Source organism: Dama dama, chromosome 5 (genome assembly GCF_033118175.1).
Source record: "Dama dama isolate Ldn47 chromosome 5, ASM3311817v1, whole genome shotgun sequence".
Lineage (NCBI taxonomy): Eukaryota > Metazoa > Chordata > Mammalia > Artiodactyla > Cervidae > Dama > Dama dama.
In genome coordinates, this window is record NC_083685.1 from 102,095,902 (window position 1) to 102,118,713 (window position 22,812).

Below are 22,812 nucleotides of genomic sequence, written 5' to 3' on the forward strand. Positions count from 1 at the left end.
CCCGGACACAGTGGAATAACTCTGGCTGATTGAGATCTGCATGGGTCAGAAACCAGGGGTCCTGGGCCGAGGGGGTGGGATGGTATCCGCTCTGGATCCCCAGGTGAATGGTGGCCCATGTGTGCCTCAGGACGCACAGAACTGCCTCCCGGACACGGAACTGCTTTCATGGGAGACGGCCTTCCACCCTCATCCCAGCTGCTGGCCTCCAGGGTGGGTCTGAGGGCATCTAATTTACCCAGGTGGAGTCACATCTAATAAGTCTCCACGGCCGCCTCCCTGGGAGTGAGAACTAATGAGGCATCTCCATCTCCTGTTGTGTGTCTACAGGGACACGGCTCTGGACAACGCGCTTCTGAGATGCAGACAGGCTTGCTGGCCTGTGACTGGGATGTGAAACAGGCTGGCCGCTGTGTCCAGTGTAGAGGGTATGAATTTCTGTCTACAACCAATATTCCACTGCTTTATTTCTTTAAACACCTACGTCCGGCTGTAAGTGTCTCCCATACTCCTCTGTGGCTTTTGTTTTAAGTCATGTCAGACTCTTTGTGACTCCATGAACTGTAAACCTTCAGTCGTGTCTGACTCTTTGTGACCCACATGGACTGTAGCCCGCCAGGCTACTCTGTCCATGGGATCTTCCAGGCAAGAATACTGGAGTGGGTTGCCCTTTTCTTCTCCCGGGGATCTTCCCAACCCAGAGATCAAACCCACATCTCTTGTGTCTCCTACCCTGGCAGGTGGGTTTTTTACCACTGGGCCACCAGGGAAGCCCCCCACCCCCCGCCCCATCCTCCTCTAGCGATGGGAAATTGATGCATAATCATTGGAGATGCTCTGTCTCGCAGGCAGGGCTAAGGTACCAGCAGGGGCACTGCCAGGTCATATGGCACTTTTGTGGATGCTGGGAAAAGGCAGCTCTTCCTGAGGAGGTACACCTGTGCCATGGGGCATAGCTTGGTGAGATGAGTGCAGGCTGGAATCCAGCTACTTCTTGCCGCCATGGCCAGGCAACTTTGTGCAGGACACAGATCACATAGGTATGCACGGTGGCCCTGGATACCTGGTTGGAAATAGCATCAAAGTGTAGAGAAGCCCCTAGACCCAGGGACCACCAGTCCCCCTGAGATGCCCACTGAGCTCCCTGTGGGTCCTATGGCCAGAGTCCTTCTGTACCTCACAGGTGTCCCCTCTGAGCTCTGCCCTCCTCTGTGGAAAACCACAGAGACCCAGATCCAGGTCTGGACAGAAGCCACACACACACACTTCTTCCTCTCTAAGGAGGACCCAACACCTCTTGCTCCCATCTTGCTGTCCTAAAGACACTCCCTGTCTCCCTCACTCTTTTCAGACCCTTAACTTAGTCTCATCAACTAATTTAGGCTTTATCAAAGAAAAGAGGAAACACACCTCTAGATTTTCCACTTTCTAAAACCCATGAAGGCAAAACACAACATTGGCTACCAGTTAGAAATGGGAGGGAAGAAAAATATATATAGAGAAAATACAAATGCATGAGTGTTGTCCTGCTGTGGTGACCCCAAACATTCGACTTCCCTGAAGCAGTGATGGAGGGACACCATGTCCTTGAGACATCTTGGCAGATGGTGGCCTTCCAAGATGCTCTGGGCTTGCACAGATTTTGAAGAACATTGGTTGGTGATTCTCAACTACCCTAGCAGGCCGGGAAAGCACTCATCCTCGGTGAAATTTCACCTGTCTCCAACAAATTTACCATTTTTTTTTTTTAATTTCTTAAGATGGATCAGGACTGTTGTGTGATTGTTTAATGCATCATTTGGGGCTCCTTCAATAATTCAACAACTGATTTCCCTTGGGTTGAGTGGATGGAGGGAGGAGCACAGAAAATGGCTCTTGTTGTTGACCTCAGTTGTTGACCTGTCACGTGACCTTGGGCAGACTCCTCCAAGAAGATCAGGTTGGACTGGAATAGGGAAATTTTCTAGGTACATCTCACCATTGCTGTCTGTTAAAATATTGTCACAGGGAACTTGTTGTTTGTTAAGGAGAAGAGGTAAGGCAAGTAAAATATTGCTTTTCCTTTTTGTTTTTTTCTTGCTCTTCTTCCATCACTTGAGTCCATTACTTCTGTTTCTCTTTTTTACTCTCTTATTCTCACACTCTCCTTCTTCCATTCATCTTTGTTGTTTCCTCCATCTTTTTCTCCTTCTTTTGCATACCCTTAATGTTGAAAATGATCAATATTTATTGAATTAAGCTTTATAAGCATTGACCTTCAAGGTAGCCAAGTTGAATGTTTCACACACCTATCTCAACAGACAGACAGTCTCACTGACATTTGGAATTGTTTTTAAAATGGTACATAATCCTCAAATATGGTTTTCTCCAAGCACCTTGGGAGAGAAAATGCTTCCCCCCTTGACCTGTACTGACGGCTCAGTTGGTAAAGAATCCACCTGCAATGCGGGAGACCTGGGTTCGATCCCTGGGTTGGGAAGATCCTCTAGAGAAGGGAAAGGCTACCCACTCCAGTATTCTGACCTGAAGAATTCCATAGACTGTATAGTCCATGAGGTCGCAAAGAGTCAGACACGACTGAGCAACTTTCACTTTCACATTGGCCTGTACTAAAACTAGCCAGTGGAGAAAATGACCCTGTAGCCTTATTAACCTCTAAAAGGCATGTTATACCGGAGAGGGTTGGGAGGAAGAGGACAAGGTTAGTCTTCGGGAAATACCTCATTGCCTTGGTCTTCGATATGACATGCTAGGGGATGGACATATTATGAAAATTATTCTAGACTGACATGTCGCTATGATTACACATATGTTCGTAGGTAGATTAGAGTCAATTTGAGGTCATTAAAACATTCAGCAGCCCTAGAATATGAGCTCAGCTCACTCAGAATTTCAGGTCCAGCAGGTTAGCTTTCTGTAGGTCAAAGAAAATTCTCAGATTGGCACCGAGCCGCCTTGGCTGCCCCGCAGAAACCCTGTGACTTTGATACTCAGTGAAAAATGCACATCTGGAATGAAATCAGACCTCAGCCCTTTCAAGCTTCTGCTCCTTGGTATTTAATTATTATGACTTGGATGCAACTCAGGGTAAAGGCTTTATTTTTAGCAGAGATTAGAACAGCTCTGATGAATAGATCAGGAATGCTGTTTATTTTTTTAATTGGGGCATGTGACTAAATATATTTTTCAACTCTCGAGGGAACAAATCTGACACTTAAGAAAACACATTAATAATCTTTGGAGCTTTGCATAAGGAGCAGTTTTGCAGACCGCTTTGTGTGGGTTGTCGTGTCTGTCCTCGGACATTCTGATGAACCGTAGTTATTTATATGTTGGGTCTGACCTGGTATGATCATGACAAGAACTAGAAGGTTCCTCAGGTGTCATCTGGTTCTACCTTCTTTTGACGGTGGAGGAGATAAGATTCTGTGGACTGAAGCCAGAGTCGCTCACCAGGGATTGTCCGAAGTGGACTTAGAAACTCTGTAGTTTCTGGCTGGTTCCTGAAACCATTTTAGATGGAGCAGGAGATTGGATTAAACAACAGAACCGCAGAGGGAGACACCCTTTCCAACTCCATTTCTTGTCTTGATTGTGCCAAATGTATTCCAAATATTGTCTCAGACTCTGAGAACACAAGGATGAATCAGTGACAGCTCCTCCTTGAAATGAAATTCTTGCTGAAGAACTTATTCCTACAGACCAGTTTGAAGTTGAAGCTGTGATTGTGTGTGTGTGTGTGTATGTGTGTATGTGGTATATTGTGTATGTGTGCACACCTGCATGTATTTTGTCTGTCTCATTCGATTATGAGTATTCTCATAGCATTCTTTCAATGCAAATATGTCCAAGGGAAAACATCTATGAGAAGCCAAAACCCCCAGTATCTATTTCAAGTCACCATGGGAAGGAATTCTTATTGTTTTCTAATTCAATATATGTATACATTGAGATATGCTCACCACAAGTCTAGTTAATATCCATCATGACACAGAGTTAAAATATTTTTCTTATAATGAGAACTGTTAGGATCTATTCTCCTAGCAAAGCTGTCTTAAAGAGAAAAAGTCAATGTTGAGGCTAGTCTTTAACCTGAATACCTGTTAATCTCCTGTAACTTAGAAATGGAAAATCTTAGGTTCAGAGCCTTCATCAAGGAGCAGCCTACAAACAATTTGATAGCATTGGTTTGTCTCATTCTCTTGTTTATAGGAAGTATATTAGTTATTTACAGCTATGCAATAGAGTATGCAATTTCCTAAAGGAAATCAGTCCTGAATATTCATTGGAAGGACTGAAGCTGAAGCTGAAGCTCCAATACTTTGGCCACCTGATGTGAAGAGCTGACTCATTGGGAAAGACCTTGATGCTGGGAAAGATTGAAGGTAGGAGGAGAAGGGGATGACAGAGGATGAGATGGTTGGATGGCATCACCAACTCAATGGACATGAATTTGAGCAAGCTCCAGGTGATGGATAGGGAAGCCTGGCATGCTACAGTCCATGGGGTCCCAAAGAGTTGGACACGACTGAACTCAACTGATGCAATAAAGTATACCTAAACTTAGTGGACTGGAACAAGAATAAATGTGTATCATCTCACACAGTGTCTGCTAGAATTCAGGAATTCCTGAGTGTGTTAGTGGGGTATTTCTGACCCACTGTCTTTCTTGAAGCTGTAGTTTCAACGTCAGCCAGGGATGCATTTATCTGAAGGTTTGACTGGGGCTGGTGTCGCTTCTACAGGGGCTCAGTGCCACGGCTGTTGGCTGGTGGCCTCTATTCCTCACCATGTGGATCTTTGCACAGGGTTGCTCAAACAGTCTCCTAGCACATCACAGAGTGAGGAATCCAGAAGAGAGCAAAGCAGCATAGTAATAACCAGCCAGGGAGGAGTGGCTTTACAACTGGACAGAAGACTCTGCCCATCAAAGAGCAGTCCAGGCCCAAGAGACAGAAAGCACTTGTTCACTTGTTACATATCTTTATGTGTCAGACATCACATTAGGGGTACAATGATGAAAAAAGAGACTGATGGTTCCTACTTTCTCACCTTTGAGGGAGGAAGACAAGCAAGTAATCAAACAATGAAGACACAGTGTGAGGAGGGACCTCCCTGGTGGTCCCGTGGTTAAGAATCTGCCTTCCAGTGCAGAGGTGGTGGGTTCGATCCCTGATCGGGGAACCAGGATGCCACATGCCTCACAACCAAAAAACGAAAACATAGAGCAGGAGCAATATTATAACAAATTCAACAAAGGTTTTAAAAATGGTCCACATTTTAAAAAAAATCTTAAAAAAAAAGAAACATTCTCAAAGGAAAAAAAAAAAAGAAATAAAACAGTGTGAGACAATTACGAGGAAGTCTGGTGTCACATGCTTGCTTTGAACTAGAAGTTTGAATGCAATCTCCCTTAAAAGACACTGTCAGAGAGGTAAATGGTATTTCAGGTATCTTGTGGGGGAAACTGGATTTTACTGACTAGCCTGGCAAAAAGCCCCACATCATGATAATTTTCAAAGAAATGCACTAATTTTCAGATGCCCAATCAGTCCTGAATGTTTTGGAGGCATTTTGGGCTTGAAGAAATGGACTTTAAAACTGCACTGTTGGAGCAGAGTGCTTTAAAGTTTTGGCACCGCCTATAATTTTGTGAATGGCCAAGCGTGGAGTTAAATTAGTACCAGATTTTGTCTTGTTGGGGATGGTTTCTCCCTGAAAGTCTTTGATCCTTTGGGCACTGATGCTGAGTTCGGTATGTTTTTCACACTATAGTTTTGGGGAAGTCATTTGATGGCTTTGCATATAAGTGTGTGTGTTTATCGCTCTCTTTTTTCTAATGCGTAAAAGGAGTTGAATGCTTCTTTGCTGATCGTATGGAATAGCCTTATACATGCCCCACCCAGAATACAATCAGAAACATCTTCCTTACCCTCACTCTGTATGCGTGGGCTCAGTCATGTCCGACTCTTGCAACCCCATGGACTGTGACCCACCAGGCTCCTCTGTCCGTGGGATTTCCCAGGCCAGGATACTGGAGTGGGTTGCCACTTCCTACTCCAGGGGAACTTCCTGACCCAGGGATCGAACCTGCGACTCCTGCGTCTTGTGCATTAAGGTGGATCCTTTACCACGGAGCCACCAAAATAATAAATAGATAAAAGAGAAAATCTGAGGGTGGGCTCAGCTGTCTGTGTTTTAACAGGCACTCCAGGGGGTTCTAGTGCTCCCTAAAGTTTAAGAACCGCTCCTTAGAGAAGCACTTTGCAAACTTCAGTGTGACTCAGATTTTTATGAAAATTCACATTCTGTTGCAAGACTGAAAACAGATTCTGCATCTCTAACCAACTGCCGAGCACTCCTAGTGCGTCTGGACCACCAGGTTCTGGTGGACTGCTCAGCAGGTGGCAAGGCCGTGGAGGGACCAGCGGGGAACTGAGGGTGCAGGGTCTAGAGCTGGGTCAGCCACTCACTCAGTGGGGCCCCACAGGTGGCTCCTGTTTCCCCCAGGTCACATCTTCCCAACTCTGACATCACACACTTCTAATTTCATCAATGATTCTCAGGACATGGGATTCTCAGGGATTCTTGGGAGAAAATAATAGAGTAAGACCAAAAGAAGAGACACCCTGGACTGGTTTAATACCAGCTGCCAACGTCCCAGGTGGCACTCGTGGTAAAGAATGCCCCTGCCAGTGAGGCAAGAAGTGAGGGTTCCATCCCTGGAGTGGGAAGATCCCCTGGAGAAGGAAATAGCAACCCACTCCAGTATTCTTGCCTGGAGAATCCCCTGGACAGAGGAGCCAGGTAGGCTACAGTTCATGGGGTCGCAGAAAGTCAGACACGACTGAGCATGCACACTTGCTTCAGAGGGTACAGTTGAGGGGTTGGTGTGCGCGGGAGTGCAGGCTGGAATGCCCACATCACAGCATCTGTTTCCTCCAGGCTTCTCACCACCGGGCTGGAAGCACTTTCTCTGCATGACTGTCCCTTTGTGCCCCAAGACCACGAGTTCCTTTTCTCCAGAGGCACCCAGGCTGTGGGGAGATGCCTTGGGTAGAGACTCTGACCCTGGCCATGGAAATGGTCCACATTTAAGATGAAGGGACCCCCTTCCCATCCCTCCATGGCCGCTTTACCCATCCTTTCCTGTTTCATAAAGACTTGCACCACTCTTGACACACCTGGCACTTTTGAGATTTCCTCTCCCACATCTCACGGGCTTCTGCTACCTCCTGGGGTAACACATTCCCAGGTGTGCAAATTACTTGGGCTGTCGCTATAAACCTTCCCAATCCACAAAATTCAACTCTGCCTTTTCCCTTTTCATTCCTCTGGCTACCGTGCGGTCCCTCTCGCCTCCCGGAGACACACAGATGCTTGCTGAGCTGACCCACAGCTGACCCCACAGGACACATCAGTGCTGACATTGACCCTCCGTGCGTGTCAGTATTTATTTAGAGAAGAATCTGAGGTGGGAGGAAGAAAGGGTGATAGAATGGGTGGACCAGAGAAATTCTGTCTGAAAAAGACATGGGCTTGGGCCTAGTCCCTCAGTCGTGTCTGATTCCTTGATACTCCATGGACTATAGCCCACCAGACTCCCCTGTCCATGGGGATTCTCCAGGTAAGAATACTGGAATGGGTTGCCATGCCCTCCTCCAAGGGATCTTCCCAACCTAGGGATCAAACCCAGGTCTCCCACATTGCAGGTGGATTCTTTACCAATTGAGCCACCAGGGAAGCCCAAGAATACTGGAATGGGTAGTCTATTCCTTCTCCAGGGGAACTTCCTGACCCAGGAATTGAACCTATGTCTCCTGCATTAGCAGGCACATTCTTTACCATCTGAGCTACCAGGGAAGATGAACACATTTCCGCCTGGGAATACTGCTTGCACTGGGCTTTAGACACTCACCATCTGAGATTGGACTCACATTGCTAGGTTCAAAACATTGGCCCTAGACATTGTTGAACCAGAATTAGGGCTCCATCTAGCCTCTTTTTAAATTTGTTTTCATCATTATTTTTATTACATACCTTTATTTCTTGAGAAAGTGAGAAAAAAGAATTCAAAATAATTACTGTGGAAAAAGTAACCTACAGAAAACTACTACTGATATTTTAGCAGATGGTCATCCAGGCAATTTTTTCTTCCCATAATTCTCAAAAGGATGTATGAAAGTGAAAGTGTTAGTCACCCAGTCTTTTCCAACTCTTTGCAACTTCATGGATTGTAGCCCACCAGGCTTCTCTGTCTGTGGAGATTCTCTAGGCTAGAATACTGGAGTGGGTTGCCGTTGCCTTCTCAAGGAGATCTTTCCAACCCAGGGATCCAACCCACGTTTCTTGCATTGCAGGCAGATTCTTTACTGTCTGAGCCACCAGAGAATATATATATATATCCATAAATATTTATATTTTAGTGTAAATGGGACCATAGTGCAGTTATTTTTGAATAACTTCCCTTACAGAGTTACTACTATATTTTATGCCTGGGCTTTCCTGGTGACCCAGACAGTAAAGAATCTGCCTGCAATGCAGGAGACACGGGTTCAATCCCCTGAGAAGGTCCCTTGGAGGAGGAGATGGCAACCCACTCCAGTATTCTTGCCTGGAGAATCCCACGGACAAAGGAGCCTTGGTGGGCTACAGTCCATGGGGTCGCAAAGAGTTGGACACGACTGAGCGACTAACACTTTCACTTCACTTCATGCATTTTCACGTGTCAATATATAAACTTCAATATCACAATGTTTAGAGACTGCATATCATTCTATCATATGGATGTATCAGTACAATAATTTTTAGAACAGTCCTCTGTTTTTGTTTCTGTTTTTAACCTTTAGGCTGTTTGTAATTTTCCACTGATGTCAGCTGTGTTTGAGGAACCTCATGATATTTTCCTTGGCATAAATTTCACAGAGCACTTTAGGATAAAGGGTACATACATTTTTCAAGACATCTGGAACATCTTGTCCAAGTGAATCCAGAAAAGCTGTCACAATTTATACTTCCACTGGCAGTGTGTAAATATGTCTACTTATCTGTACACTTGCCAATTAGGGATCTTTATTCTTTAAAATTTTTTTTTAATCTTGCCAAGTTAACAGACAAAAATGGTGCTTCATTTAAACTCCTTTAGTTATAAATACATTAAATGCTTTTCCACACTCATGGGCCATTTGTATTTTTTTTTTCTTCCTCAAGTAGCCTGTTCATATATTTTGCTCATTTCTTTTTCAAGTCTGGTACCTCCCTTTTCCTGAGTGAGATAGAAGGATGCTATAAATGTTTTGCTCATTGTATGTGTTGCAAATATTCCTCCCACTTCAATGCCTGCTTTTCTCATAGGAGCAAAGGTGTTTTGCAATGAGAAGATACTTAAAGGCCTGCAGGCCAATTGTCCCAAGTAGCTCAGTAGTAAAGAATGCACTGGCCATGTAGCAGCCACAGGAGACTCGGGTTCCATCCCTGGGTCGGGAAGATCCCCTGGAGGAAGAAATGGCAACCCGTTCCAGTGTTCTTGCCTGGGAAATCCCATGGACAGAGGAGCCTGGTGGGCTATAGCCCATGGAGTCGCAAAGAGTTGGATGTGACAGAGCACAGATGCATGCATGCAAGCTGCTCTATCCATCTTCTCTGAGGTCTCTGTCTTCCGCTTCTGAGGTGTTTTAGGCACAGATGCTGGACCAGGCTCCCATTTTTCAGACCTTACATGGAACTGTTGAAAGTCAGAATTTAGAGCAAGAATCTTAACCGGATCTGCTTTGCTCTGAATGGAAACATGTGTTCCTCCACCCTGGCTCCTTCACAGGTGTGTAGGCATTTTTTTTGTTTCTAGTTGGAATTTCTGGTGTTGGGTATTTCTAAGGTCAAAGGTCCTGAAGTTGTTTTTCTAGAGTTTTCTCAACTTCAGAAGAGAGGGGATATGTTAGTGGGGGTTCAGATTCATGGGCTTTCAGACCAGTGGCCTCACAAGACACAAGGAAAGAATGCCCTGTCCTCATTCAGATATCCATACTGAAAGTCTCATAAAGAGTGAAGTTTTGATCCATGTGACAACAGGGGGTGGACTTCAGAAACAATATGCTAAAGGAAAGAAGGCAAACACAAAGATCACATGCTGTATGATTCCACTGATATGAAACATCTAGAATAGGATCTCTATAGATTCCGAAAGACACTGATGGTGGCCAGGGGCTGGGTGTTGGGGAATGGAATTTCCTTTTCAGTTCAGTTCAATCACTCAGTCATGTCCAACTCTGTGACCCCATGGACTGCAGCACGCCAGGCTTCCCTCTCCATTGCCAACTCTGGAAGCTTGCTCAAACTCCTGTCCATCGAGTCGGTGATGCCATCCAACCATCTCATCCTCTGTCATCCCCTTCTCCTCCTGCCCTCAATCTTTTCCAGCATTACGGTCTTTTCAAATGAGTCAGTTCTTCTCACCAGGTGGCCAAAGTATTGGAGCTTCAGCTTCAGCATCAGTCCTTCCAATGAATATTCAGGACTGATTTCCTCTAGGATTGACTGATTCCAACTCCTTGCAGTCCAAGGGACTCTCAAGAGTCTTTTCCCTCCCCAGTGCAAGGTAGTATTTTTAAAAAGATGTTGAGCTTGAGACCATTAATCCAGCTACAGGGAAAGGGAACTCCTAAAGTCTGCTCTCTGCTCTACTGAAATGAAGATCTGCAATTGCAGTCGCCTTTGTTTTGTAACCTGGAAGGAGGCTTTTCTGGAAGTTCTGCTTCCTAACACTGTTCTGTTAAATCCCTGGCTGACTACTGGCTTTGGGTTGAGAGTATCTTTGCTGAGGCTATTTGAACAGGTCAAGCTAAAGATGTACATTAAGTGAGTGTAAAACATATGCTCCCTTTGTGAGGAGTTGGGGAGGAGGGGAAAAGGGCTTTGTATGTACCTCCACCTATTAAAGCCTTCAGTTCTTACATTCTTCTTGAGGTTACTCAAGAAATGTTTATTGAGCACCTACAGTGTGAAGCTGAAACTCCAATATTTTGGCCACCTGATGTGAAGAACCAACTCATTTGAAAAGACCCTGATTCTGGGAAAGAGTGAAGGGAGAAGAAGAAGGGGATGACAGAGGATGAGATGGTTGGATGACATACCCGACTCTATGGACATGAGTTTGAGTAAACTCAGGGAGTTGGTCATGGACAGGGAGGCCTGGCATGCTGCAGTCCACGGAGTCACAAAGAGTCAGACATGACTGAGTGACTGAAATGAACTGAGCAGTGTACCAGCCACTGTGAAAGCTAATAGGCATTTCACAATGTCTCCATGAGGTGTAGTTTCTGCCATTCAGGAGTTTACTTTTTCTTTATTCCAAAAAGATGCAATAATTTTTAAGCTCTCAACTGTGAAAGCTGTGGGTTAAAACGATCTTGGTTTTCTTGTCAATAAGAAAGACCCTCAGCCTCCCACTTCCCTATTTTCTATACTCACATTTATTTTCCATCAGGGATTTTCAAGGCTTGTAGCCTCTGAACTGGTTCTGGGGACAAGACCTGGAAAGAAAGGGAGTGTGGCTCCATTTGATCACTCTCTCCAGCCCTGAAATTCTCCAGGAGCACACATGTGGGCAGGAGGCGAGGGCTTTGGATGGGAGGGGACCCTGCCATTATGACGGGCAGTCTGGAACTCCCTGGACTCATCCAGGGCTCGCCCAGGGTGGGCTTGCCTGGCTCTGAGAAGGAGGGCCCCTCTGACATCTGCAGTCGAGTAAAGCCCAGCACTTGAGAGGGAGCCCTCTTCAAGTCGGGACCGAGGGCTGCCGCGCATATGGCTGCCTTTGAAAGCCTTCCAAGACCACAGTCTGCGTGTTTGCACAGCATGTTGCTGCCATGTTCACTTAGGGACCTCAGAACAGCCAGAGCTCAGGCAAAGCAGCTCCCCACTCCACGGTTTGAAGGATGCAGAACCAGCTCATCTCCCCTCTCCTTCTTCTGTGAAGGCTCCATTTCCAGGCACCTTCCAGCATCTCCAGTCCTGCCTCTTCACAAAGTCCAGTCCAAGGGAAAAAAGCCTGCTTCTCTGATGCCTCAAAGGCCCAGAATAGAGGTCCATGGGCTCTGACTGGCCTCACTTGAACCAGTTGCCGTGGTCAGATAGTATAAAATGTGCTGACTAGCATAGTCTAGATCTGGGGTTGGCAAGTAGTGCCATTTTTGCAAATAAAGGTTTTTTGGAACCCAGCTGTGCTCATTTGCTTATGGCAAGGCTGTGGCTGTTCTGTGCTGCGGTGGAAGGTTTAAATAGTTGCATCAGAGACTTTATGGCCTGAAAATCCTAAAATATTTACTATCTGGCCCTCTGGAGAAAAAAATTTGCCAACTGGCCCTGGTCAAACTAATGTATTCTACACTTGAAAAGTAGAGTTGGAGTCAACTCCACCCAGAGCACATGGGCTGAGGGAAGTAAATGTTCCCCAAGAGGGTCTCCCAAAGAATGCCGACTCGCCACAGGAAGGGGACGAGATTGATGAGCACTTGTTTTGACAAGGGTCTCTATGGTGTGTATTAGGGTAGGCATCCTGCAGGTTGTCATTGGCTAGGAGTTTGTTGGACTCTATTTCTGGAAAAGCCAGCGTGGTTTAAACTCCTTGGGAAGATTTGCTTTCTGGATCATGAGAAAGACATTAATATTACTGGGCTGTAGATGGCTAGCTGGATGCTGTTCTGAATTTTAAGCCCTCACTAGGAGGAAGTGTATTGGTGATCTAAAGTAGGTGTAGGCATAGATGACCATGGAGAAGATGTAGAAGACAGGTCAAGAAGTAAACATGCCAGAAAATATGCAGGTAATCAATTGATCGGGCCCTCCCCAGGTGGCACAGTGGTAAAGAATCTGCCTGCCAACGCAGATGACAAGAGACGCAGGTTTGATCCAGGATCAGGAAGATTCCCTGGAGTAGAAAATGGCTATCTATCCCAGTATTCTTGCCTGGAAAATCCCATGGACAGAGGAGCCTGGTGGGTTTCAGTCCATGGGGTCACAAAGCGTTGGACACAACTGAACCACTGAGGATGCAATTGGTTAATCATCTATATTGTCAAACTATTACTGAATTAGTCAGTGCTTACCTAGAGGACATTCCTTAGTGGCTAACATGGGGAAAATGTAAGGCCTAGTCCTCTTCAGTATTTTAAGCATTTTGGTTGAAAAAAAAAAAAAAGCCTGCTTATGAAACCTGTTGGGCATAGCAAATATATTGGACGGTGACATGAAATTTTATGTTTTCTGGTCAGCAAAAATAATAGGTTGAAAAGAATAAATGGAGATTTGTTAGGAATAAACATCAAATTCCCTGTTTAGGTAAAACAAACAAACAGAAATATAAAACACTTGTACAATATGCACAGGATGGCAGAGACCCGGTTTAATGTGGTCCATGTGAAAAGCACCTGTACTGTGTGGCTGACCACAAATTCAACATGAGTCAGCAGAATGAAAATTAAAAAATAATGGTGAGGAAAGGTGGTCTTTCAAAATATGGTGCTGGGTCAATTGAGTAACTGTATGGAAAAAGAAAACGATCTTGACCCCTAACTCACACCATACAAAAAATCAGTTCCAGATGGACTGCAGATAGCGTGAAAGGTAAAACAATAATACTTTGAGGAAAGGGCAACTCAAGAGAACACCTTCATGACCCTGGTATAGAAAAACATACTTATTTTACCAGAATACAACAAGTACTAGCCCTGAAGGAAAAAAAAAATAGACAGAACTATTTTAAAAATTAACCACTTAAAAAAAGAAACCAAAAAATAATGAGAGGGCAACTAACAAAGTGAGAGGGAATTTTCTCTATTTGTCATCCCTGGCCCTATTTGTCCACCCAATGAATGACTTTGACCATTAAAAGAATAAGTTTTACAAATCATTAAGAAAAGAAAACCCAGTTAAAAAAAATGGGCAAAAGACTTGGCCAGACAGTTCATAAGAGAGAATATTTAAATGTCCACTAAGTATATAAAAGATGCTTCTCTTCATTAGTCTAAAGGGAAATGCAAATAAAAATTGTTAAGTGTTATGGTCATAGCACCCCCTCCAGGGTTGCTAAAACCAAAAGGACTGACAATGCCAAGTGTTGGCAAGAACAGGCAGCAACACAGCCACTTGAAGGGTGATTTGATGCAATGGCTTTGTAAAGTATTTCATGGTCTCAACTGAAGCACAGAACCTATGACTCAGTAATTGGATCCATAAGAATACACCCAACAGGAATGCAGACACAGGGTCACCAAAACATAAATGCTAAAAGGTTTGTATCAGCATTACTGGTAATAGTCAACATGTACTAATACAAATAGCAAAGTCTGCCTACCATGGAATGGATCTAGAAATTGTGCAATATTTATACAACAGGATACTGTAGAGCAATGAGATTGGACCATAGACAAATGGCCAAATCTCACAAACATCATGTTAGTGAAATAAGCCAGACGCAAAACCAGACATGCTGAGTGTTCCATCTACATAAAGCACAAAAGAGGTAGAAAGAATCCAGGCATGAGAATGATATGGCTTCCCTGGTGGCTCAGTGGTACAGAATCTGCCTGCCAATGCCAGAGACGTGGGTTCGATCTCTGGTCTGAAGAGATCCCACATGACTTGGAGCAGCTAAGCCTGTGCTCCACAACTATGGAGCCTCTGCTCTAGAGCCTGAGAACCAAAACTACTGAAGCCCATGAGCCTAGAGTCTGTGCTCCACAATTATAGAGTAGCCCCTGCTCACTGCAACTAGGGAGAAGCTCACTGGCAGCAGTGAAGATCCAGTGCAGCCCTAAATAAATAAGTAGGTAAATAAATAAAATTATTATAAAAGAAATAGAGCTTGTCCCCTGGGAGGGGGTGATAACTGGGAGGGGCCTCAAAGGAGAACACTGGTATTTCGGAGAGCTCTGCTTCTTGATCTGGTGCTTTAACATGAGGGTTTTCAGTTTGTGAAACTAAATTGAACCACACATTTATAACATGTGCACTGACTGTATTTATACAACACACTCATCACTGTATCCTCAGGAGACTGGTTCCAGGGCCTGCCTCTGGTACCAAATCTGCACACACTCAGGTCCTACACTCTGTCCTCTGTATCCACGGTTTCTGTGCGTGTGAGCTCAGCCAACCTCAGATCTTCAACACAGAGCATGATCCTTAGTTGGTTACATCTGTAAAGTGAAGCAGTGTGAGATGAAGCTGGAGAGAGGGGTGGGGACCATGGGGGACTGGACAGCACACAGTAGGGCAGCAAGTGGCTGCTACTCAGCCATAGCCCTGAGCTCACATGTCTGGCATTGCCAGATCTTCCAATATTTCAAGGGAAAAATGGATCTGATTTCCAGCTGAAATCACATTATGACTAGTTTTTAAAACTAAAGTACTTAATTAAAAAAAAAAAACCTACGTGGGGAAAGAATCTGAAAAACAAATGGGTATATGTATCACTTTGGAGACAAAGGTTTGGCTAGTCAAAGCTGTGGTTTTTGCAGGAGTCATGTACGGATGTGAGAGTTGGACCATAAAGAAGGCTGAGGGCCAAAGAGCTGATGCTTTCGAACTGTGGTGTCAGAGAAGACTCTTGAGAGTCCCTTGGACAACAAAAAGATCAAACCAATCAATCCTAAAGGAAATCAATCCTGAATATTTATTGAAAGGACTGTTGCTGAAGCTGAAGCTGAAGCTCCAGTACTTTTGGCCAGCTGATGCAAAGAGCTGACTCATTGGAAAAGACCCTGATGCTGGGAAAGATTGAGTGCAGGAGGAGAAGGAAGTGTAGAGGATGAGATGGTTGGCTGGCATCATCGACTCAATGAACAAGAACTTGAGGAAGCTCCAGGTTATAGTGAAGGACAGGGAAGCCTGGTATGCTGCAGTCCATGGGGCTACAGAGTCAGACACAACTGAGTGACTGAACAAGAGCAACAATGTATAACCTAATCACTTTGCTGTATACCGGAAGCTAGCATGACATTGTAAATCAACTATTCTCCAATAAAAATTAAAACAAACAAAATGTCTCTTGGACAGGTGGGGAGGGAAGTGTTCCTGGCAGAGTTAGTGGCTGGTGCAAAGGCCCTGGGGCAAGAGCAGCGGGGGCCTGCTGTAGGAACAGTGAAGAGAGAGGTGAGTGTACTGGGGTGGGAGACAGTGAAGGACAGGGAAGCCTGGCACACTGCCGTCCACGGGTCGTAGGCAAAGAGCTCCCTGGGCCAAGGAGGGTTAGCGAAACACGGGGTCTAGTCGCTCGCAGACCTTGCTACACCAGACAGAGGCTTCGGAATTTCCAAGTGTGTTGGGGTCCACTGGTGGGATTTGGGTAGGAAGAAGATGTCCAGTTTTCTCTTCCTTACACTTTGCTGTTTCCTCTTTTCCTCTTTCTCCAACTGTGCCTCAGGGCTGCCAGAAATTATTCTGTCCCACGGAGGGCTCTTAAGGTCTAAGAGGTTGTGGACATCTGGAAGTACTTTTTCATTTGAAAATGACAACTCAGATGCCCATTCATCTGAATGGAAATAAATAGCTGAGAGTCAGTCATTTGTAAAATAATAACAATAATATCTGTGCACACTCTTCTAAACAAACCAGTTTATTTTGTCATCTCTGTTGTTTATTAGATAAAGAACGAATGATGCACTCTTTAAAGGGATGTGGCAGCTTTTTTCTGGAGAGATGATAAGAAGCTGGAGAGGAGAGATCTGATGAAAGGAATCATGTGAACAGAATTTTCCAGACCCACTTGCCTCATTATTTAGTATAGATGCCTCCTCAGGCCTTATATTCTGTTGCTTGTCAATTTGGGTTTATAGTACCTTGGGTTTCCTGCTTTCCCCTGCTTTAAAAGGCATTTTAATGGGAAACTGGAAACAATTTTAGACTGAAAGGCGGGGGCTTACTTCTAAAGAAATTTGTCTGTGGCATGTTAACCCGGTTAGCATCCTGAGGGCCAGGGTGATTCACAAGCGTGGGGATGAAGCAGTTGAAGGGGAACCCATGTAAACAAGTCTGGGAGCCAAAGAGCCCAGTTTCAGAGTGGGGACCACCCCAGACCAGGTTCATTGTAACAGAAATGGGATATCTGGAGCCTAGTTAAGGAAATGAAACAGTAACTAAGTTAATGAGACATCAGAATGTTAGCGGGCACAGGTTAACTGAGGCTCTCAGCAAAGAGGGCGATGAGCCTTGTGTCTGAGTGGAGGTTGCTCTGCCTCCGAGTGAAGAAACCTCCATGTAGCTGGAAGGAAACAGAGGTTCAGAGATAACGGGCCCTCTGGCTTTTGTCAAGTCTCAGGATGGTGACCGGGGCAGGGCAGCCAGGCATCACAGTTTGAGGGGTCCTGAATGAATTTAAACAGAACCCCATCTTCCAGTGATAGACTGAAAATCAGTACAAATGGAGTGATGAGATAACAGTTCAGTTCTGCTGTCTTGTAATGGTGGGAACTCTTCCTCATTTCTTTTTTCTTCATCTCTTCAACAAATATTTATGGAGTGTCTACAATTTGATAAGCACGAGCCTGGGTCCATGTAAACAAATAATTAAAATCGTTGCAGACAAGTGTGAGAGCAGAGGACTGAAGAGATTGCCTGGGGAAATGCAGGCTTGGATTTATCACTTATTTACACTCAGTTTCTTGCGACTGTGTAACAAAAGGTAGTCTTTTCAGAAACCAAGAAATCAATGTTTCTCTTCGGTCCTTTCTGGGCATCTCTTTCCAATAAAATAGAAGGGTTTAGCCTTCTTAGGGAAAGTCACCTGTGTGGCTGGCACCTGTTGGCATCTGGGGGATGGAGGCAGGGGAATTTGATAAGACTTTTGTCCAGAAGTATCCAGTTTTATAAAGGTATGACTTCACTCTATTAGGGAGAAACAAATGGCAATGAGCTTCACGCATGGTGGTGATGATAGAGACCATTCCAAACAACGCCAGGGTGACTTCTTTGGACTTCAGTGGGTGTAACAGAAAAAGTCACACATTGGTTTTCTTTCTTTTTCTTTTGGCCTCATGATATGTGGGATCTGAGTTGCCCAACTAAGGATCGAACCTGTGCCTCCTGCAATGGAAGTTTGGAGTCCTAACCCCCGGACCACCAGGGGAGTCCCTACACATTGGCTTTCTTGAAGGAATCCACAGCTCATCTTGACTTTTACCCATGTCTTCTTCCATAAAGATGACCTGGTGCTTTTCCTTTTCTTTTTTTCCCCAACACAAATAATTAGTAATGCATTGTCTATAAAACGCAGCTCAGAAGTTAATAAGTCACACTATCAATATCAAATATGGGCTTCCCAGGTGGCACTAGTGGTAAAAGAACGTGCCTGCAATGTAGGAGACATAAGAGATGTGGGTTCAATCCCTGGGTCGGGAAGATCCCCTGGAGAAGAGCTCGGTAACCCACTCCAGTATTCTTGCCTGGAGAATCCCATGGACAGAGGAGTCTGACAGGCTACAGTCCATGGGGTTACAAACAGTCGACACAACTGAAGCAGCTTAGCATGCACACGTGCATCAGTATGAAATAACTCCAGATAAATATCTTGGGAAGGAAAAGTGCCAGTATCTGCTACAATTAATACATGAATACATTCTTTTTTCTGAAAGACCCAAACACTAAAGCTAACCTACTGATGCTAACCCAGCACAGGGCACGCCTCCCTGCTGTTCTGCTTTTCTTGGCTATTCTTGACCATTTTTTCTTCCTCGTGAACTTTAGATTTTGCCTGTTACATTCCATCAAGTTCCATTGTGGTTTACATAAGAATGATTTGAATTTGTGTATTAATTTGGACAGCACTTAAATCTTCCCAATACAGAATGCTCTTGTGCAATAAATGACCTATTTCTCCATTTATTTAATTCATCTTTTATGTTTTTTGGTGCCGTTTTATAGTTTTATGCATCTGGGTGTTAGGCATTACTCTTAGGTATTTGGTGTTCCCTGTAGTTGTGGTAAATAAAATGTTTCTTCCCTAAAACCTCTTCTAGCAAGTTGATTCTGCTATGTAGAATTGTTTCTGCTGACAGTGTATCCATCTGCTCTGCTGAGCCCTTTTATGTACCTACTAGTTTGGGGCAGATTCTTCTAAATATGCTAAATAGATAATATTATCATTTGAAATTAGGGAAGGTTATTTTTCCTCTCTTCCCCAATATTTCAATCTTTGTTTTTCCTTCTGTCAATGCATTGATGTGACAGTATACTGATTTGCAGTTGTGGGTGACCGTGAGAGCAGACATTCTAATTTTAATCTGATTTTAGAGGAAACTTAATTTGATATTTTGTATAGTTTTCTGACAGTTACTCTTTATTAAATTAGGAAGTTTTTTTCATTACTAGTTTACTCAGGATCTCCTGCCTCCCACCCTCCCTCCTTCTTTTCTTCCTTTTTTCTCCTTTTCTTTCTTCCTTCCTTCTCAGTAACAACTTTATCTCAGTCTTAGCTGTCTGGTGCTGCCCAGTTGCTCACTGGGGAAAGAATCTGCCTGCAATGCAGGAGATGCAGGTTCATTTCCTGGGTCAGGAGATCCCCTGAAGGAGGAAATGACAACCCGCTCCAGTACTCTTGACTGAAAAATCCCATGGACAGAGGGGCATGGCAGGCTGCAGTTCATGGGGTCACGGCTTTAATAGGATCAAATTCACACACCACACCATACTCGGATTCAAAGTGATCACTTCAATGGCTTCTAGTTTATTTATGGAGTTTTGCGGCCGTACCACCATCAACTTCAGAACATTTTCAGTTTAGTTCAGTTGCTCAATCGTGTCTGACTTTTTGCAGCTCCATGGACTGCAGCATGCCAGGCTTTCCTGTCCCTCACCAACTCCCAGAGCTTGCTCAAACTCATGTCCATTGAGTTGGTGATGCCATCCAACCATCTCATCCTCTGTTGTCCCCTTCTCCTCCCACCTTCAATCATTCCCACATTCCCACATTCAATCATTCAGAGTCTTTTCAAATGAGACAGTTCTTCACATCAGGTGGTCAAAGTACTGGAGTTTCAGCTTCAGCATCAGTCCTTCCAATGAATATCCTGGACTGATTTCCTTTAGAATGGACTGGTTGGATCTCCTTGCAGTCCAAGGGACTCTCAAGAGTCTTCTCCAACACCACAGTTCAAAAGCATCAATTCTTTGGCACTCAGCTTTCTTCATGGTCCAACTCTCACATCCATAAGTGACTACTGGAAAAACCAAAGCTTTGACTAGATTGACCTTTGTTGGCAAAGTAATATCTCTGCTTTTTAATATGTCATCTAGGTTGGTTATAAGTTTTCTTCCAAGGAGCATGGATCTTTTCATTTCATGGCTGCAGTACCATCTGCAGTGATTTTGGAGCACCTCCCCCCCCCCCCCCCCAACCAAAATAAAGTCTCTCACTGTTTCCATTGTTTCCCCATCTATTTGCCATGAAATAATGGGACAACTGCTTCCCTGGTGGCTCAGAGGTTAAAGCGTCTGCCTTCAATGCGGGAGACCCGGGTTTGATCCCTGGGTTTGGGAAGATCCCCTGGAGAAGGAAATGGCAACCCACTCCAGTATTCTTGCCTGGAGAATCCCATGGTCCGAGGAACCTGGTAGGCTACAGTCCACGGGGTCCCAAAGAGTTGGACACGACTGAGCGACTTCACTTTCACTTTCACTTTCAATGGGACAAGTGCAGATGGTGATTGCAGCCATGAAATTAAAAGATGCTTACTCCTTGGAAGGAAAGTTATGACCAACCTAGATAGCATATTAAAAAGCAGAGACATTACTTTGCCAACAAAGGTCCATCTAGTCAAGGCTATGGTTTTTCCAGTGGTCATGTATGGATGTGAGAGCTGGACTGTGAAGAAAGCTGAGTGCCAAAAAATTGATGCTTTTGAACTGTGGTGTTGGAGAATACTCTTGAGAGTCCCTTGGACTGCAAGGAGATTCAACCAGTCCATCCTAAAGGAGATCAGTCCTGGGTGTTCATTGGAAGGACTGATGTTGAAGCTGAAACTCCAATACTTTGGCCACCTCATGCGAAGAGTTGACTCATTGGAAAAGACCCTGATGCTAGGAGGGATTGGGGGCAGGAGGAGAAGGGGACAACAGAGGATGAGATGGCTGGATGGCATCACCAACTCGATGGACATGAGTTTGAGTAAACTCCGGGAGTTGGTGATGGACAGGGAGGCCTGGCGTGCTGCGATTCATGGGGTCGCAAAGAGTCAGACATGACTGAGCGACTGAACTGAACTGAACTGAACTGAATGGGACAAGATGCCATGGTCTTAGTTTTCTGAATGTTGAGTTTTAAGCCAACTTTTTCACTTTCCTCTTTCATCAAGAGGCTCTTTTGTTCCTCTTTACTTTCTGCCATAGGGGTGGTGTCATCTGCCTATCTGAGGTTTTTGATATTTCTCCCCTCAATCTTGATTCCAGCTTGTGCTTCCTCCAGTCCAGCATTTCTCATGATGTACTCTGCATATAAGTTGAATAAGCAGGGTGACAATATACAGCCTTGACTTACTCCTTTCCCGGTTTGGAACCAGTCTGTTGCTCCTTGTGCCATTCTAGGTGTTGCTTCTTGACCTGCATACAGATTTCTCAGGAGGCAGGTCAGATGGTCTGGTATTCCCATCTCTTTCAGAATTTTCCACAGTTTATTGTGATCCACACAGTCAAAGGTTTTGGCATAGTCAATAAAGCAGAAGTAGATGTTTTTCTGGAACTCTCTCGCATTTTTGATGATCTAATGGAGGTTGGCAATTTGATCTCTGATTCCTCTGCCCTTTTTAAATCCAGCTTGAACATCTGGGAGTTCACGGTTCACATACTGTTGAAACCTGGCTTGGAGAATTTTTAGCATTATTTTGCTAGTGTGTGAGATGAGTGCAATTGTGTGATAGTTTGAGCATTCTTTGGTATTGCTTTTCTTTGGGATTGGAATGAAAACTGACCTTTTCCAGTCCTGTGGCCACTGCTGAGTTTTCCAAATTTGTTGGTATATTGAGTGCAGCACTTTCACAGCATCATCTGTTAGGATTTGAAACAGCTCAACTGGAATTTCATCACCTTCACTAGCTTTCCTCGTAGTGATGCTTCCTAAGGCCCACTTGACTTCTCATTCCAGGATGTCTGGCTCTAGGTGAGTGATCACACCATTGTGATTATCTGGGTCATGAAGATCTTTTTTGTATAGTTCTTCTGTGTATTCTTGCCACCTCTTCTTAATATCTTCTGCTTCTGTTAGGTCCATACAATTTCTGTCCTTTTTCGAGCCCATCTTTGCATGAAATATTCCCTTGGTATCTCTAATTTTCTTGAAGAGATCTCTAGTCTTTCCCATTCTATTGTTTTCCTCTATTTCTTTGCATTGATCACCAAGGAAAGCTTTCTTATCTCTCCAAGCTATTCTTTGGAATTTTGCATTCAAATGGGTATATCTCTCTTTTTCTCCTTTGCCTCTTGCTTCTCTTCTTTTCTCAGCTATTTGTAAGGCCTCCTCAGACAAACATTTTGCCTTTGTGCATTTCTTTCTCTTGAGGATGGTCTTGATCACTGCCTCCTATACAATGTCATGAACCTCCATCCATAATTTTTCAGGCACTCTATCAGATCTAATCCCTTGAATCTATTTGTCACTTCCACTGTATAATCATAAGGGATTTGATTTAGATCATACTTGGATGGTCTAGTGGTTTTCCGTACTTTCTTCAATTTAAGTCTGAATTTGGCAATAAAGAGTTTATGATCTGAGCCACAGTCAGCTCCCAGTCTTGGTTTTGCTGACTGTATAGAGCTTCTCCATCTTTG

The 22,812-nt window shown here is 44.4% G+C and overlaps 1 long non-coding RNA gene across 1 annotated transcript in view; it reads left to right on the forward strand.

Moving 5' to 3' along the window:
- LOC133055996 (uncharacterized) overlaps positions 1-22,812 on the forward strand; it is a 31,193-nt gene that overhangs the window by 3,902 nt on the left and 4,479 nt on the right. Inside the window, exon 2 of the long non-coding RNA XR_009692719.1 lies at positions 331-428. This is a non-coding gene — a long non-coding RNA (uncharacterized LOC133055996). The remainder of the gene's footprint in view (positions 1-330; positions 429-22,812) is intronic.